The sequence below is a fragment of the Perognathus longimembris genome, chromosome 3 (assembly GCF_023159225.1).
Source record: "Perognathus longimembris pacificus isolate PPM17 chromosome 3, ASM2315922v1, whole genome shotgun sequence".
NCBI lineage: Eukaryota > Metazoa > Chordata > Mammalia > Rodentia > Heteromyidae > Perognathus > Perognathus longimembris.
Window position 1 is genome coordinate 58,155,775 of NC_063163.1, and position 18,046 is coordinate 58,173,820.

At 39.6% G+C, this 18,046-nt stretch overlaps 1 protein-coding gene and 1 non-coding gene across 3 annotated transcripts in view; both read left to right on the forward strand.

Annotated features, from left to right (window-relative positions):
• Usp12 (ubiquitin specific peptidase 12) overlaps positions 1-18,046 on the forward strand; it is an 85,067-nt gene that overhangs the window by 2,493 nt on the left and 64,528 nt on the right. The window lies entirely within an intron of this gene.
• LOC125349764 lies at positions 10,175-10,280 on the forward strand. Its single transcript, XR_007210579.1, has one exon. It is a non-coding gene; the product is annotated as a U6 spliceosomal RNA (small nuclear RNA).

Here is an 18,046-nt window from a genome sequence, read left to right on the forward strand (position 1 = left end):
CAAGAGCACCACTTTCTGCATACAAGGAAAAAGTTTCCCAAAGCGCTTACTCTTTGAAAAGTAAGTTTGGTGAAGCAGGGGTGTAGTTGGATGAGTGTGGAATAGTGGAGAGAAGGGCTAGACTTAAAGAGAATTCTGTTTCTCAGAGAGTCAGCAGCTGTGAAAACATTAAGGATGAGTTGAAATTTTATTCTATAAATACCAAAGTTTATATAACTTACTCATTTATCAAAATAAGGTACAGGGCAAATCTGCAGTACCTTAATTGGATAAAGTAACTTAAGAATAATTCTCTTAAGCTATTCTTAATTTAAATCACTACTGCTCTGTTTACATGTGGAAAATTAGTATAATTTATTTCTCTTAGCTTGCCTCAAATAATGACCTAAGTTTTCAATGCCAATGGATAAATTTGTGAGGTTACCTCTAGAAATGCCTTTTTGTGAACCAAATAGTATATTTTCACTTTCATGTGGTGTTTGTTTTGCCTTTGAAGTAGTTTCAGACTTAGTAAGGTCCTGGAATAGAGTAGCTGCCAGATACTGTGATACTTAATAATTGTGAACTATGGAAAGAGTGACATGCAGGGAGATCTGGTAGGTGGTTGGGTATAGTATCACTGGATGTAAGTAGAGTTAGATCTTGGAGGTGACACAGGGGAGTGAGACAGACCAGTACAATATGGTATTAATGGGGTCAGGGCCTCAAGGTAGGTGCTAGGTGAGTCTGACAGATTGTAATTCTGTATCTAGCACAGCAGTCTGACATGTAAATGTTAAATTACTTATTGAAACAGTCACAGTTGTAAAGCTGGCTACTTTTCTTATGGTCATAATCTCACTGCCAGGAGAGAGTGAGGTTAGTGTAGTTTACCATTACTCTAGGGAAGATGGGAGGGAAGACTCAAAGTCTGTGCTTTACTGGGGGGATATGTGTGGTGACATGAGGTGGGTCATTGTGCCCTCTCCTTGTGGTTAGAATATTATGTTAAGTAATAAATTATCAAGAATTTGTAAGAATGCTACTTTTATTAATAAAATATCATATCTGGGGCAGTGTTGTTCAGTGGATAGCTCCGAGCTCCTCAGGAGGCTGAGATTTGATGTTCAAAAAAGCCTGGTCAGGGGGCTGGGGATATAGCCTAGTGGCAAGAGTGCCTGCCTCGGATACACGAGGCCCTAGGTTCGATTCCCCAGCACCACATATACAGAAAACGGCCAGAAGCGGCGCTGTGGCTCAAGTGGCAGAGTGCTAGCCTTGAGCGGGAAGAAGCCAGGGACAGTGCTCAGGCCCTGAGTCCAAGGCCCAGGACTGGCCAAAAAAAAAAAAAAAGCCTGATCAGGAAAGTCGACTGTTATCTTTAGCTAACCAGCCAAAAGCTGGAAGTGGAGCTCTGGTTCAAGTGGTAGAGCTCTAGCCTTGGACAGAAAAAGCTTAAGGAACAATGTCTCCGAGTTCAAGCCCCAGTACCAGTGTACACATACACATACACCCATAGCTGGGGCTCTAGTGGCTCATAATCCCAGCTAGCAAAGAGGCTGAGATCTGAGGATGGAACTTTCAGGCTAACATTGGCAGACTAATTCCAGAGACACTTATCTATAACGAATTAGCAAAAAGCCTAAGTGGACATGTGGCTCAAGTGCTAGAACTTTATCCTTGGGCGGAAAAGCAAAGTAAGAGCATGAGGTTCTGACTTTAAGCCTCACTACTTGCATATGCACAAAAAAGAAAAAAATACAGTATCTCACTAGCTTTTATGAGAATTAGTAAACTATTGATAGCCCAGTGTGAATTGGCATTGCTTTACTACTTTTACTGTAAACTTTAAGAAGAAAGCAAAGTTCAGAAATAAGGAGACTTCCACCATTTGAATAATTGGTTAAAGGCATATTTGAGCATGTTGAGTCTTTGTAACAGAGAGAACACTTAGACATAGTATTGAAAAAGCTTTCTGTAAGACTACTAAGGTTTTGGTTTTGGCCAGGATACATTTTGGACATAAAAATGATACATTCTCATTTTAGAAAGTCTAGAAAAGAGAGGAACTACTAGAAAATAGAGAGTAAAACGACTTCAGTTTATATCCTCAAGCATGTTTTTGACTTTTAAAATAAATGTAATGAGCTTATTCCTAGATACATCATACGTTGCCCCTCCCAATAAATGATTGTCACATTCATTTAAAAGTGTGCTTTTATGGTAAACATGGGAGTTTAATGTTTCACACTGATGATAATGGCAAGATTTTTTTTTTTTTTGGCCAGTCCTGGGCCTTGGACTCAGGGCCTGAGCACTGTCCCTAGCTTCCTTTTGCTCAAGGCTAGCACTGTAATGGCAAGATTTTTAACTCAGTGACTCTCAGTGATAATTAACAGGCAGTAGATAGGCTGTGTGTTAGAGGCTAAGGTTTAGCAGAAATGATGTTTTATATGAGTTTACTCTGACTTAACCACTCAGTTGTCACAAATAAGGATAAGACTGTTAGGATCTGAAAATTTTAATATGGTGAAAAACCAATATTATACAATGAGTGGTCTGGAGTATGAATAAATATTATTGGTGTTACTTCATATTATATGGTTGTGCTTACCTTTGGCTTTCTCCTTATACCTCTAGTGAATGCTTTTATAACAGATTCACAGTAGTTCCAGCAATACTTTATCTCAATGTGATTTTGTTGTCTTGTTTGATTCTAGGCTTTTGACCTAACCCCTTAAAGGTACAGTCTACCACCCTTTCATTACTGGTCATATTCCTTTCTTTTCCTCTCACTTCTAATGCCCTATTTATTCTAGTTCTCTTGGAACATTTACTGTTTCAGGAAATATTACTTAAGCACTCATATACTTTGTATAATCCCTTTTCCAGAAATTAAACTTTCAGATTTAAATAGTCTTAATTTTATTTTGGTTTATCTTTTAGTAATGTGATTCTAGAAAAGTAATATAATACTTTATGTATCCCACAGCATGTTATAATAAAAAGTCAAGTTGGACCAGAAGGTAAATTCTAGTCCAGATTTTGACATTTAGATGTGTATGTGTGGGAAAGTCTCTAAAAACTTTGAGTTTGATTTCTCATACAGAGAATGAACCTCAGAATTTCTTAAAAATATTCTTTTGTTTCTTTTTAGATCTGAAATTCAGGACCCCCCCTTTTTTTGAGTGTTTATAAATGATTATTGATATGTACTTCTGAGAGAACTAATTTTGTTTTAGAGCATGGAGTAAATGTAGTTAAATATGTACATGCTTCCTAATTTGTTCAGTGTTAGTATAGGTTTAAAGAAAAATTGGTCACAAACAGAATAACCTCACATTCAATTCATTAATTAATTTATTATTTTGCTGTGCTGAGAATTGACTTTTTATTTTGGCCAGTCCTGGGCCTTGAACTCAGGTCCTGAGCTCTGTCCCTGGCTTCTTTTTGCTCAACGCTAGCACTCTGCCCCTTGAGCCACAGCGCCACTTCTGGCTGTTTTCTACATATGTGGTGCTGAGGAATCAAACCCAGGGCTTCATGTATACGAGGCAAGCACTCTTGCCACTAGGCCATATTCCCAGTCCTGTGCTGAGAATTGAATCCAAGGCCTTGTGCATGCTGAGAAAGAGCTCTGTCACTGAGCTACAGTCCCAGCCTGGTTTTTGTTTTTTGAGACAGTTTCTGGCTATGTAAGCCAGGCTAGCCTCAAACTTGAGCTGCAGCTTCCTACATGTTGGGATTACACTTGTGCACTACCATGCCTGGTATGTTTATTCACATTATTTATATTTCCATTAATATTGTAAAAAATGGGTTTTGAATATGTTCCCCTCTCCCCCTTTAATTGTATGTTATTTCCCTTAGCCCCGAGCATCATTTGACTAAGTTCCTTCTCTGCCAGTTTTCTTACCTACCAAGGGGATAAAACAATATGTGGCTCATAAGGTTGTTTCCCTTTGTGGGGTAATACCTCTTAGTAGTTAATCAGGGAGGCCAGCAAATACTAGCCAAATTGGAACTCGTTTTATGAGCTACAGTTATGTCACTTCATTTTCATCCTAAGATGAAACATTACTTTATTAGTAGTATGTGCCTGTGAGGAAACACTTGTTTATTTTGAAATTAAGTGTGCTATACTGTAATATTGGGCTGAAGGTATGGCTTAACTGGTAGAGCACCTGCCTAGCAATACTAAGGCCTTGAGTTCATACCCCCGAATAGACCCACACTGTTCTGAATAGTTTCCCATTTGTCTAGAAGTATAAATAACTGGTCTAATTGGTGGCATTCTCAAACATATTTTAGAAGTTCTGCCAATTTGATAATACTAGGGGGAAAAATGTTATTTTTCACAGTGCTGGGATTTTTAACCCAGTCCTGTTGCTCATATTAAGCACAGTCTCTACTACTGATCTTCAGCCCCAGCCCTTTGTTGTACCTAAACAAGTTCACTAGCTTTTTATTATTAGAACAAGGTATATGTATTTAAGTTAGCTTCAGACCTTATTCCACTTTTAGTTTTCCTGTAGTTTACTGAGGCCATATTATACTCAACACCCTATGGAATAACAATGTATTTCCCTACTTTAAGATGTCTGATCTTAATATCTGTTCTCTCCTTGTCTTTTGGGTTGGAAGAAGGTTATTTAAATGTGTAGTATTTTGTAAGAGAAGTGTTATTAAGGGTCAGATTATTATGACGAGTATGGATCCCTGGATTGAAAACTCAGTCAGACACTTACCATATAAGACTTAGTTACTGTGCACAGAATTTGCATGAGAAGGAGATAGGAGTGGTGATTTGTGTAAATAATTTGTTTAGGAAGAAGAGCTATTAGTAATTTGGAACTCCCGCTATTGCTTGGCTTTTTGCTTTGGAGTTTTTGGCTCTGTGCAACTTGAACCATGCTTTCAGTTTCAGCTTTTTGGCTGGTTGGAGATAAGTTTCAGATTTCTGTCTTCCCAGGTTGCCTTCAAACCTTAATTCTCAGATCTCAGCCCCCTGAGTAGCTAGGATTATAGGTGTGAACCACCAGCACCTGGCATCACTTTTTATAAAGGTCTGAAATTATAGGAGTAGTCTACAGTACTGGTCTACCTGGATTTTTAAGGGATCTCTAGAAAGAGAACTTTTATAATTCTCTTAAATTAGCAAGAGCCCATCTTTTTTTTTTTTTTTTTGGCCAGTCCTGGGCCTCGGACTCAGGGCCTGAGCACTGTCCCTGGCTTCTTCCCGCTCAAGGCTAGCACTCTGCCACTTGAGCCACAGCGCCGCTTCTGGCCGTTTTCTGTATATGTGGTGCTGGGGAATCGAACCTAGGGCCTCGTGTATCCGAGGCAGGCACTCTTGCCACTAGGCTATATCCCCAGCCCCAAGAGCCCATCTTAATACATGTAATTAGTAAAGTCAGTCTTAGGGACAGGAAGAAAATAAAAGCTTTCTGTTCTTTGAAATGGAAAATATGTTTAAAACTTGAGTTTTTTCAGATGAAAATTTATTCTGCTTTCTATATTATTGTTGTTATTACTAATTTTGGCCAGCTCTGGGGCTTGAACTCAGTGCCTGGCCACTCTCCTTGAGCCCCTTTATGCTCAAGGCTAGCGCTGTACCCTTTGAGCCACACCTCCACTTCTGGTTTTTGAGTCTTTGGAGATGAGTCTTTTGGGGACTTTTCTGCCTAGGCTGGCTTTAAACCTTGATTTTCAGATCTCAGTCCCCTGAGTAGCTAGGATTACAGGCCTGAGCCACTGGCATCCTGTTTATTATTATTTTTTTATGTTAACACTGGGGCTTGAATTCAGAGCCTTGTGCTCTCCCTTAGCTTCTTTTGCTCAAGGATAGCACTCTACCACTTGAGCTACAGCTCCACTTCTGACTTTTTACCTGGTTACTTAGAGGCAAGATTTGTCTGCCTTGGTTGGCTTTGAACCTCCATTCACAGAAATTAACCTCCTGAATAGTTAAGAGTATAGATGAAAGCCACTGACACCTGGCTTGTGATTATCTTAATCTAAATATCTTGAAGAAATTTTGAGTTTTTGGGCTGGGGATATAGCCTAGTGGCAAGAGTGCCTGCCTCGGATACACGAGGCCCTAGGTTCGATTCCCCAGCACCACATATACAGAAAACGGCCAGAAGCGGCGCTGTGGCTCAAGTGGCGGAATGCTAGCCTTGAGCGGGAAGAAGCCAGGGACAGTGCTCAGGCCCTGAGTCCAAGGCCCAGGACTGGCCAAAAAAAAAAAAAAAGAAATTTTGAGTTTTTTCTTGAATATTTTCCTATAGTTTTTCTTTGTTGATGTTGCCAGGATTAAAAAGAATTAGTTTACTTTATTAAGATATTCTTGTGGAGAGTAACAGAAGTAACGGATATGATACTTGAAGTTTACATGAGGAAAATGTGTTTTGAAATAATGAAAGACATTTTCTTTTTGTGAAACAGGACATAGTATCAGTTTTTAGACTTGAAGGAAGTTTTAACTCTTCTAGGGACTGGTTAGATCAAATGTTTGCACTGTTCACTGACATAGACCATGATTTTCTTTTCTTGCCAGTCCTGGGCCTTGGACTGTCCCTGAGCACTGGGCTCTTTTTGCTCAAGGCTAGCACTCTGCCACTTGAGCCACAGTGCCACTTCTGGCCGTTTTCTGTATATGTGGTGCTGGGGAATCGAACCCAGGGTTTTATGTATATGAGGCAAGCACTCTTGCCACTAGGCCATATTCCCAGCCCTAGACCGTGATTTTCTATGATATAAGAAGGGTCGTGTATGTAAAGGTAAACAAAATATGGAATTCTTTTGAAATGTCAGAGGCTTGAAATTAGACATAATTAACCAAAAATACTGTCCTTTGATTTTCAAAGGCAATTTAAAGGTTATTTTTGTCATCTTTACTTGCATATATTTCTTGAAAAGAGTTCAGTTTACTAGTTTATTTATTGTTTTTATTACAGTTTTAAAATCGGAGTAGTTTCTGTCTTCCCCACAGGGAACCCAAAACTTACCAAGACCTGCCTTGCTTCAGATGGCTGCTGCAGATGTCTTGACTTACTACTCAACTTACAACTTGTGCTTGATTTTTCTTTATAAATTAAAACCCTAACTGTGGTTACTTATTTGCATAATTCTCTTGTTTGAAGACATCATAGATTGCCCTTTTAAATTACAGATTTGAAAGTGTAATGACTCACCTTTTTTGTTCTCTTTGTAGATTGTCTTAATGTTATTCTCTTTCTTTTTGGTGCTAGCATCTTGCCATGTATTCTAGGTTTGCTTTGAGCTCTGTTCTCAGCTTTCATTACAAGCATGCACTGCCACAGCTAGCCTATTTTATTATTATTTCGTTGTTCTCCTCTCCAGGTTTATTGCGACATAATTCACAAAATTGTCTATTTAAAAATTATTTTTGATCCTAAAGGGCTTGTAGACTACTGCTTCTTCTAAGCCTTCTTGGCGCTTGCTATGAACAAGTTTTATTTGCTTGTGTCCTAAGGCCTTACTTCTCTTTGTTTACAGGGTTTCATGCCACATGTTAGTTGTACTACCGTCTCAGGGACTGGGTTATAGTTAATGTCCTTTGCTGCTGCTAGCATGTGGTAGTACTAGAGCTTAATTTGGGGCCTCACACTTTCACTCAGCTTTTTTACTTAGTGCTGGCTCCCTACCACGCCTTCAGGTGTGTTTGCTTGCTAACTGATGGTAAGAGTTTCTTTTAATCCCCACCCCACCCAAGCTGGGTTGGCTTTTGAACCATGCATGATCTTCAGATCTCAGCCACCTGAATAGTTAGGATTAGGGGCATCCAGCAAGGGCTGGCTTAGCTTTCTTTTCTGTTCAAGGCTGAGTCGCTACCACTTGAGCCACACCTACACTTCCAACTTTTTGCTGATTTATTGGAGGTAAGAGTCTCTTGGATTTGTCTACCTTGGCTGGCTTCAAACTAGGATCCTCAGATCTCATGCCTTAATTATTTTTCAGATAAGGATCTTAATCTTTTTAGCCTAGGGCATTTCTCAGACCTTGAGCCTCCTACCTTCAACTCCCAAATAGCAGGGTTTATAGTTATTTGCCACCATGCCCAGTGCTTGGGTGCATTTTTGATTGACAGTGTTACCAAGACTCTCTATACATGTTAATGGACATTCATAGAGAAGGCTAGATTGCACAGGTATGGCCTACTTGAGAAATTTAATAACAGAACATTAGTATGACCCCAGAATTATATGCTTATAGTAAGTGGAATGGTGCTTGGTAAGTATTATTGTATTTTGTACATTTGGGAACAATGTATATTTTAATATTGACTCTGGAAAATAATAGCATGGCATGAGTATTTTTAGAAATGAATAGCAAATAGTAATGAATAAGTTGTTTTTGTGCTACCAATATGAGGAATTTGAACATTAATTTGAGTTTTAACTGTATCTCTTTTGGTTACTGGGGAAGGTGATGCTGGGGTTTGAATTCAGCCTTGCACTTTAGCAAGGTGCTTTACCACTTGAGTCATGTCTCTGTTCTTTTTTAGTTATTTTTGGCAAAGGGTCTTGCATTTATGCCTGTCTCATCTTTGACCATAAGCCTTTTCATCACTGCCTCCCTCCTCCTGAGGTAGCTAGAATGACAGGCACCTGACCCATGCCTACCCCCTAATGGTATATGTGTATGTATGTGTGTGTGTGTGTGTGTGTGTGTGTGTGTGTGTGTGTGTACACACACATATTTTTTTGCTGCTGGCCTTGGGGCTTGAATTCAGGGCCTGGGTGCTGTCTTTGAGCTTTTTTGTTCAAGACTAGCACTCTACCACTTGAGGCACAGCTCTGCTTGCAGCTTCTTGGTGATTAATTGATGAGTCTCATGGACTTTCCTTCCCCAGGCTCACTTCGAACCACGATCCTCATATCTCAGCCTCCCAAGTAGCTAGGATTACAAGTGAGCTACCAGCGCCTGGAATAATGGTATATTAAAACCTAACATGACATATGATTACCTTGGAAATAGTAGTTAATTTTAACTCTTCATTTAAAGTTTATTTATTTGATATTACATCTCAGTGTTGCCTAGGCTGGTCTCTAAACTTGGGCTCAAGTGATTATCTCACTTCAGCCTCTCAAGTAGATGGGACTACATGTCTGTGCTTAATTTACTACTTCAGAAAGTACAATATTAAGTAAACTAGTTTAGAAAGTACAATATTTTATTATGTCTGGAAGGATAGTCCAACTCTCCATATACACTGGTATATGACTCTGCCTGAACTCTGTCTAGTGCTTTTGTCCCTGGACCATACTGCTTCTAACATAGATGTAAATACTACAAATATCATTTCTCACACACACACACACACACACACACACACACACACACACACACACTTAGTACCTTTGAGTTTCAGTCACTGTTGAAATTGCTTGTCTCAAATGGCTTTATATAGTTGTGTCCGTAGATTGCATTTGCTCCCTGTGTCTCTTAAGTATGAGTCCCTTCCATGTTAGTCACAGTTTACCTGTTGAAGAAATCACTTTTCCCATAGCTTTTCCTCATTTTCTGCACTTTGCTAATTGCAGCCCAGTTTAACATGTATTTTAACATGCTTAACATGTATCTTCTGCAAAGTGAGCAAATATAGCTAGTGACATCATTTGGTACAAGATGAATACAGATATTTCTCATTGACTTCCTGTGGCCCATCTGCCTATTGATGATGTTTTTATGGCCCTTGGATGATGTTCTAAATATCCAAATGGGCCTTGGCAGAACAAAGATTCCCTACCTCTGCTAGCTAGAGGTTTGATCCACATTCCTTGATATTCTGGAAGAGGGAAGAGTGGTGGTGAAAAATCAGGTGGTATGTACTACTTGTCACATCACTCTGGTGGCCTACTGCATCTTTTCCTTTGCCATGGAGAGATGACTGTTATCTTCCAGTTGTTGTAAGACTTCTATTATGCTACCAGGCAGCTTCTCACCAAGTAGTTTTTAGCAGCTGCTGATAATTGTCGATAGATTAAGTATTTTATTAGGGATTCAGAATAACATAAAATGTATTTTATAAAGATAAAAACATTTAAAGATAATGTACACTTACATTGTTATGCTCAGAGCTGTATAAATAGAAACTACCATTTGCAGAGTATTTTCATAATTGTATTCCTAAAAGAATAGGGTAGAGCTTAAAAATAAAAGTTAAGCCATGCTTGGTTCAGCAGCACATATGCTAAAATTGGAATGACACATAGAAGATTAATATGGCTCCAGTGCAAGAATGGCACACACTTTGTGAAGTTCTCTGTAGTCTTATGAATAATGTGGAATTAGCTTGAATAAACTAAAGTGAAAAAAGTTGATCCTTTTTCATACACTTTTCTTCCCAGCAGTACTGAGATTTGAATTCAGGGTTTAACATTCTGCTGTTTAACTACTACTTCCAGTCCATTGTTTCCAGTTTTGTGGTAGTATCATTGAATGAGTATGTGGGATTCTGATAATTACTGCATCTGAACTATGATCAGTAAGACTTGACTGTACACTAACACTTCACAAAAGTAGTTTATCTTTTCATTCCTGTTTTTCAAAAATACATTTTGAGGTCATTGCCTTGTTACCCCATTTCTTTAAAAAAGTATCTTCAGGCCAGGCACCAGTGGATCATACCTAGCTAATAAATCCTAGCTACTCAGGAGGCTGAGATCTGAGGATTGCGATGCGAAGCTAGCCCAGGCAGGAAAACTTGTGAGACTCTTTATCTCCAATTAACTATACAAGAAGAAAAAAAAAAGTAACAACCAGAAATAGAGCCGTGGTTCAAGTGGTTGAGCACTGGCCTTGAACACAAGCTCAATGCCCAGGTCCTGAGTTCAAGCCCCGGGACTGGCATACACACAAAAAAGTAAAAGCATCTTTAATTCCTTTCAGTTCCTTCCTTCCCTCCTTCCCTCATCGCCCCCCCCCCCCTTCTTCCTTCCTTTTTTTTCTTTCTTTCTCCTTTTGGTGCTGGTATGGAGGTTTGAACTCAGGACTTAGGCACTGTCTCTTAGCTGTTGGCTCAAGGCTAGTGCTCTACCACTTGTGCCATAGCTCTACTTCTGTCTTTTTATGGTTAATTGAAGCTAAAAGTCTCACATAGACTTCTGCCTGGGCTGGCTTTGAACTGTGACCCTAGATCTCAGCTTCCAGTAGTTATGACTTGAAGCATGAGCTATCCTTAGTGCCTGGCTATCATCTTCACTTTCTTTTTTTTTGGCCAGTCCTGGGGCTTGGACTCAGGGCCTGAGCACTGTCCCTGGCTTCTTTTTGCTCAAGGCTAGCACTCTGCCACTTGAGCCACAGTGCCACTTCTGGCCATTTTCTATATATGTGGTGCTGCGGAATTGAACCCAGGGCCTCATGTATACGAGGCAAGCACTGTTGCCACTAGGCCATATCCCCAGCCCCATCTTCACTTTCTTAAGCATGCAATTCAGAAAATTAAATGTACACCAGTTATACTTTACTTTTCAGATGTGGTGATAATAAGTGCATTTATTTATTTATCCATTTATGCTAGGTACTAAGGTTTGAACTCATGGCCTTATTCTACTTGGCCTTTTCCGCTTATTGCTGGAACTCTACCACTTTGAGACACAAATTCAGTTCTGGTTTTGTTTACTGGTGAGTTGGGAGATTAGTCTTTAGGATTTATCTTCCTGGGCTGGCTTTGAACCTTGATCCTCAGAGCTCAGCTTTCTGTGTAGGTAGGATTATAGCCATGAGCCACCAGCACCAGATATATTCTATTTGTAATGTGTGTATATTATTTCCCAATTGAGGTTATAATAATGACTCCAACTTTAGTTGACCATAATAATCCATTATTCCTCTATTCATTACTCCAGTATTCTAGGGGTCAGAAATTTGACATGGGTTTACTGGGTAATGAGTTTTCTTTGCCTTGTCCAATTTGTAGAAATTACACGTTTCTAAACTCTTTTTAAAATAATTTATTAATTAAAAAAATTTTATTTATTTATTTATTATTGAACACAAATTTTTTGACAAGGTGTTGTGCAAAAAGGGTACAGTTACATAGTAGGGCAGTGTGTACATTTCTTGTGATATCTTGCACCCTGTTTTTCTATCTCTTCTCTAGGTCAGGTAGACATATATACAATGTACAATGTATCAAGAACATATACAGTAGCCACGTGGCCACGCCCAAGAAAGTTCGCCTAGGGCTTTAAATGTAATGTCAATATTAGACCATATGTTGACAGTAGTCTTATATGAACGTACATACCTAGCTTTTGAGCTAGTATTCCCCTGAGAGGTCAATTTTTGACCTTTATATGTTGAGTAATTGTTTGGTTTTAGTTACATACTGTTGGATCGCTGCCCCAATCCTGTGGGGAATACTATTTGACAAGTAGTTTTTGTTTTCCCAGACTTGGTCTCTACTGTCTCTCCGTCTCCCTTTGTTAACAGTCATATATCAGGGAGATCATGCCCCTTTGTTTTCTGTGTTCTAGGCTTGTCTTGCTCGACATTATTTGTTCGAGTTCTGACCATTTCCCTGCGAATAACAATATTTCACCATTCCTAATCGCTATGTAGTATTCCATTGTGTATAAGTACCATATTTTTTGGATGCATTTGTCTGTGGAGGGGCATCTGGGTTGTTTCCATATTTTGGCTATTGTGAATTGTGCTGCGATAAACATGGAAGTACAAATGTCTTTTTGATATCTTGGGGTTTGCTGTTTAGGATAGATGCCTAGGAGTGGTATGGCTGGGTCATAGGGTAGGTCTATATTGAGCTTTTTGAGAAAGCTCCATACTGTTCTCCAAAGTGGTTGTACTAATTTGCACTCCCACCAACAATGGAGAAGGGTTCCTCTTTCCCTGCACCCCCTCCAGCATTTGTTGTTGCCTGAGTTCAGAGTATAGGCCATTCTAACTGGGGTGAGGTGGTATCTCAGGGTTGTTTTTATTTGCATTTCCTTTACTAGCAGGGATGTTGAGCATTTCCTCATGTGTTTCTTTGCCATTTTTATATCTTCTCTTGTGAAGTCTCTCTTTAGCTCTTTTGCGCATTTCCTAATAGGTTTATTGGGCTTGGAGGGGCTTAGTTTTTTGAGTTCTCTGTAGATTACAGATATCAGGCCTTTGTCTGTTGCTGTGCTGGTAAATATCCTTTCCCATATCATTGGCTGGCTTTCTATTTTGGTGGCTATGTCCTTAGCTGTGCAGAAACTTTTTAATTTGTAGTAGTCCCATTTGTCGAGTCTTTTCCCTATTTGTTGTGCCCCTGGGACTCTATTCAGGAAGTTCCTTCCTGTGCCTATAAGTTCTAGTGTCTTTCCTACTCTGTCCTTCAGTAGTTTCAAAGATTCAGGTCTGATATTGAGGTCCTTGATCCATTTTGAGTTGATCTTGGTGCATGGTGATAGGCTTGGGTCTACTTTGAGTTTTCTGCATATGGCTGCCCAGTTCTCCCAGCACCAGTAGTTGAAGAGGCTATGTTTATTCCATTGTATGTCTTTAGCTCCTTTGTCGAATATCAGTTGGCTGTAAGAGTGCGGTTTTATTTCTGGGTCTTCAATTCTAATCCATTGGTCTTCTGATCTGTTTTTATACCAATACCATGCTGTTTTTGTTATGATGGCCTTGTAGTAGAGCTTGAAGTCTGGTATTGTAAACAAAAATTTTTGACAAGGTGTTGTGCACAAGGGGTACAGTTACATAGTAGGGCAGTGTGTACATTTCTTTTTTTTTTTTTTTTTTTTGTTTTTGTTTTTGTTTTTGGCCAGTCCTGGGCCTTGGACTCAGGGCCTGAGCACTGTCCCTGGCTTCTTCCTGCTCAAGGCTAGCACTCTGCCACTTGAGCCACAGCGCCGCTTCTGGCCGTTTTCTGTATATGTGGTGCTGGGGAATCGAACCTAGGGCCTCGTGTATCTGAGGCAGGCACTCTTGCCACTAGGCTATATCCCCAGCCCTGTGTGTACATTTCTTGTGATATCTTACACCCTGTTTTTCTTTCCTTTCCCTAGGTCAGGTAGACATATATATAATACACAGTGTACCAAGAACATATACAGTAGCAACGTGGCCTATGCCAAAGAAAATTCGCCTAGGGCTTTAAATGTAATGTTGACAGTAGACAATATGTCAACAATAGTCTTATATGAACGTACATACATAGCTTTTGAGCTATTGTGAGTTTTCTTTACCTTGTCCAATTTGTAGAAATTACACGTGTTTCTAAACTCTTGGTCTCTCTTGGATCTTCAGCTAGCAATGGCAGTCTTTCACATTGCTCTGATATTGACTTGTCCTGCCTTCTTCTTAAGCTCATACTACCCTTGTAATTACACAGAGTCCACCTGGATAATACAGGATAATCTGTCCAAATCAAGGCCATTCGATTTTAGCAGCCGTAATTCCTTTTGCAACCATAATTCCTCCTTACCATACAACATAACTTATTTACAGGTTCTAGGATTTGAGCATGGGCTTTTTAGGGGGCTGTCATTTTCTGTGACCACATTGTGAAAACATTAAAAAAAACTTTTTTTAACAAACCAGCATCATATTAAATGTGTAAGGCTATTTTTTCTGCTTTTAATGAGTTTGAAGTTGTGGTAAAGAACTGGAAAGAAGTTAAGCAGATTTGTTAGCACACAGTTTTAGCACTAAGAGAATGTGAGAGGGGGTTATTGTCTGTTGTAGTTATAGGGGCACAATGGGAAATTTGACTTCCAAGTGCTGTTAGCATATTTCCAGTCACAGCAGGATGAAAGTAAAGATGCAACTGAGTGGAGCCTTCTGGAAAATCAGCTACTAGTACTCGTAAGTAGAGGCTTTATTGCATGAGAGATTATGAAAATGTGGGTTATTCCAACATTGCATGGTCTTGCCCAACAGAAACCATGTGGAATGTATTTTAGAATTTTTAAGATTAGATCAAATGTCTTATGTTTAGAATCAGGTGATAGGTGAGTTTCATGTAAACATAATGTGTGAGCTTAACAAGACTAAAAAGATAGTGCTTCCTAAGGAAGGAAGAGGAAGAAAGGCTACCTGAGGTACTTACTACCTTATACAATGTAAAGGATGTGGAGATTCCTGAGGGATAGGAGATAAATGTTAATAGCTAAGGATAATATCGAAGAAACTTAACTTCAGGATTGCTGCATCTCAGAAGGTTTTTCTAAGTTATTAAGGAACTGAGATAGATTTGAAATCTCAGGAAATTTATGAAAATAGGATGAGACAAAAATAAAAACAAAAAAAACGACATGCCAGGTGGTGGTGGCTCATGCCTATAATCCTAGCTACTCAGGAGACTGAGATCTGAGGATCATGGTTCAAAGCTGGCCCAGGGAGACAAATCTAAAAGATGTGTTGCAAGTTAAACAGCAAGAAACCAGAAGTGGAGTTGTGGCTCAAGTGGAAGAGTGTTAACCATGAGTAAAAACGCTCAAGGACAGTGCCCAGGACCTGAGTTCAAGCCCCAGTACTTGTGTGCACACAGGCACACACATGCTTGTACACCCCTTCCCCAATCCTGGAACTTTATGTTTTTGAATTTGGAGGAGAATCAACAGAGCAAGAAAGGCTAAAAAAGGACATTGAGGAAGAGAAAAACCAAGTAAATAATGGTGTTTGTTGTACTGTTGGATAAATATGTGGGTACAAGAGCTGTTCTTGTCCTTCAGGCAGATTTGGTCTTTGTTAAAGATTAGTCTACACTTCCAGCTGCCCTCTGACTCTGTTTCCTGTTCTCCCACCTACAGTATCGATTTTTGTAGTTAGTGTGCTTATAAAATTTTGTGCTTTTCATATAGGCTATCAATTTTATTGACATGTAATAGTTGGGGTTAAAACAATTTTTTGGACAGGTCAGTAATGTATTTTCTGGTTGTAATTGAGTCAATTACAATTTTATTTCTTGGTCATGTTCACTAAAGTTTTGTTGATTTAACTTTTTCAAATATTAAAGTGGAGGGCTGGGAATATGGCCTAGTGGCAAGAGCGCTTGCCTCGTATACATGAAGCCCTGGGTTCGATTCTCCAGTACCACATATATAGAAAACAGCCAGAAGGGGCGCTGTGCACAGCTCAAGTGGTAGAGTGCTAACCTTGAGCAAAAAGAAGCCAGGGACAGTGCTCAGGCCCTGAGCTCAAGGCCCAGGACTGGCAAAACAAAAACAAAAACAAAAAAAAAAACCAGACAAACCCCCAAAACAATTATTAAAGTGGAAGCTTAGCTTATTGCTTTGAGATCGTTTCTGTTTCTCACTATAGGTGTATAGCTATAAATTTGCCTATAAGCATTGCTCCATCTGCATCCCATAAACTTTAATATGCTGTGTCATTATTCTCATTCACCTTCAAGTGTTTTGTGATTTCTGTTTTGGGATCTTCTTTGACCCATTTGTTATTTGGAAAATGATTTAAATAATTAATTTTCATAACTTTTGGAGTTTTCAATTTTTTCCATGACAATTTATTTCAATTTATTATTGTTGGAAAGAATGCTTTTTTTTTTTTTGGGCGGGGGGCCAGTCCTGGGCCTTGGACTCAGGGCCTGAGCACTGTCCCTGGCTTCTTTTTTGCTCAAGGCTAGCACTCTGCCACTTGAGTCACAGCGCCACTTCTGGCCATTTTCTGTGTATGTGGTGCTGGGGAATCGAACCCAGGGCTTCAAGTATACGAGGCAAGTGCTCTTGCCACTAGGCCATATCCCCAGCCCCGGAAAGAATGCTTTGTATAGTTTTCGTCGGTTTTTGTTTTTGGAGGGGGGAGCAGGATTTCAGTAGGCAGCCTAGAATGATCTTGAAATCAATCTACCTCCTAAGCACCTAGAGTGCTGTGATTACAAGTGTGAGAATCACTAAATTGGGCTTTGATTTCAACTCTTAAAAATTTATTGAGGTTAATTTTATGAACTTGCTTATTATCTATCCTGAAGAATGCTCCAAGTGAACTTGAAAGAATATCTTTTCTGTTGTTGTTTGGTTTTTGTTGTTTTTTTTTTTGCCAGTCCTGGGGCTTGAACTCAGGGCCTGAGCACTGTCCCTGGCTTCTTTTTGCTCAAGGCTAGCACTCTGCCACTTGAGCCACAGTGGCACTTCCGGCTTTTTCTATATATGTGGTGCTGAGGAATCGAACCCAGGGCTTCATGTATACAAGACAAGCACTTTACCAGTAGGCCATATTCCCAGCCCCTCTTTTTTGTTGTTGAGTGAAGTATTCTGTAGATAAAACTGTTAGGTCTATGGTTAGTTGGTTTAGTGTGTTATTTATGTTGGATGTTCAGTCTAGTTTTCTAACCACTGTCAAACGTGATACTAAAATCTGCCATTAATATTGTCAGATCGTCTATTTCTCCCTTCACTTCTGTTGGGTTTTGTGTCATGTATTTCATGTTTCTCTTATTTAGGTGCATATGTGTGCAATTGTTATACCTCCCAGAGGTATTGATTCTTTTATAATTATAAATGTCTCTTTTAGAAAAAGAATTTCTTTTGGTGATGCTGGGGACAGAACCTATATATTGCATATAAGACAAGTTTTCTAATGACACCCTCTAGTTACACTTTTTTAAAAAATAAAAATATTGGGACTGGGGATATGGCCTAGTGGCAAGAGAGCTTGCCTCGTATACATGAGGCCCTGGGTTCGATTCCCCAGCACCACATATACAGAAAACGGCCAGAAGTGGCGCTGTGGCTCAAGTGGCAGAGTGCTAGCCTTGAACAAAAAGAAGCCAGGGACAGTGCTCAGGCCCTGAGTCCAAGGCCCAGGACTGGCCGAAAAAAAAAAAAAATTTGTAACCAGGCATGTTGATACATCCTTATAATCGTAGCACTAGGGGAGCTGAGGCAGGAAGATCATGAGTGGAGGTCCGTCTAGGCTATATAGTGGGATCTTTCATCCAAAATAAATAAGCCAGGCACCAGTTGTTCATGCCTATAATCTTAGCTACCAGGAGGCTGAGATCTGAGGATCATGGTTTGAAGCCAGTCTGGACAATAAGGTTGTGAGACTCTTAACTCAATTAACTACCAAAAAGCCCGAAGTGGAG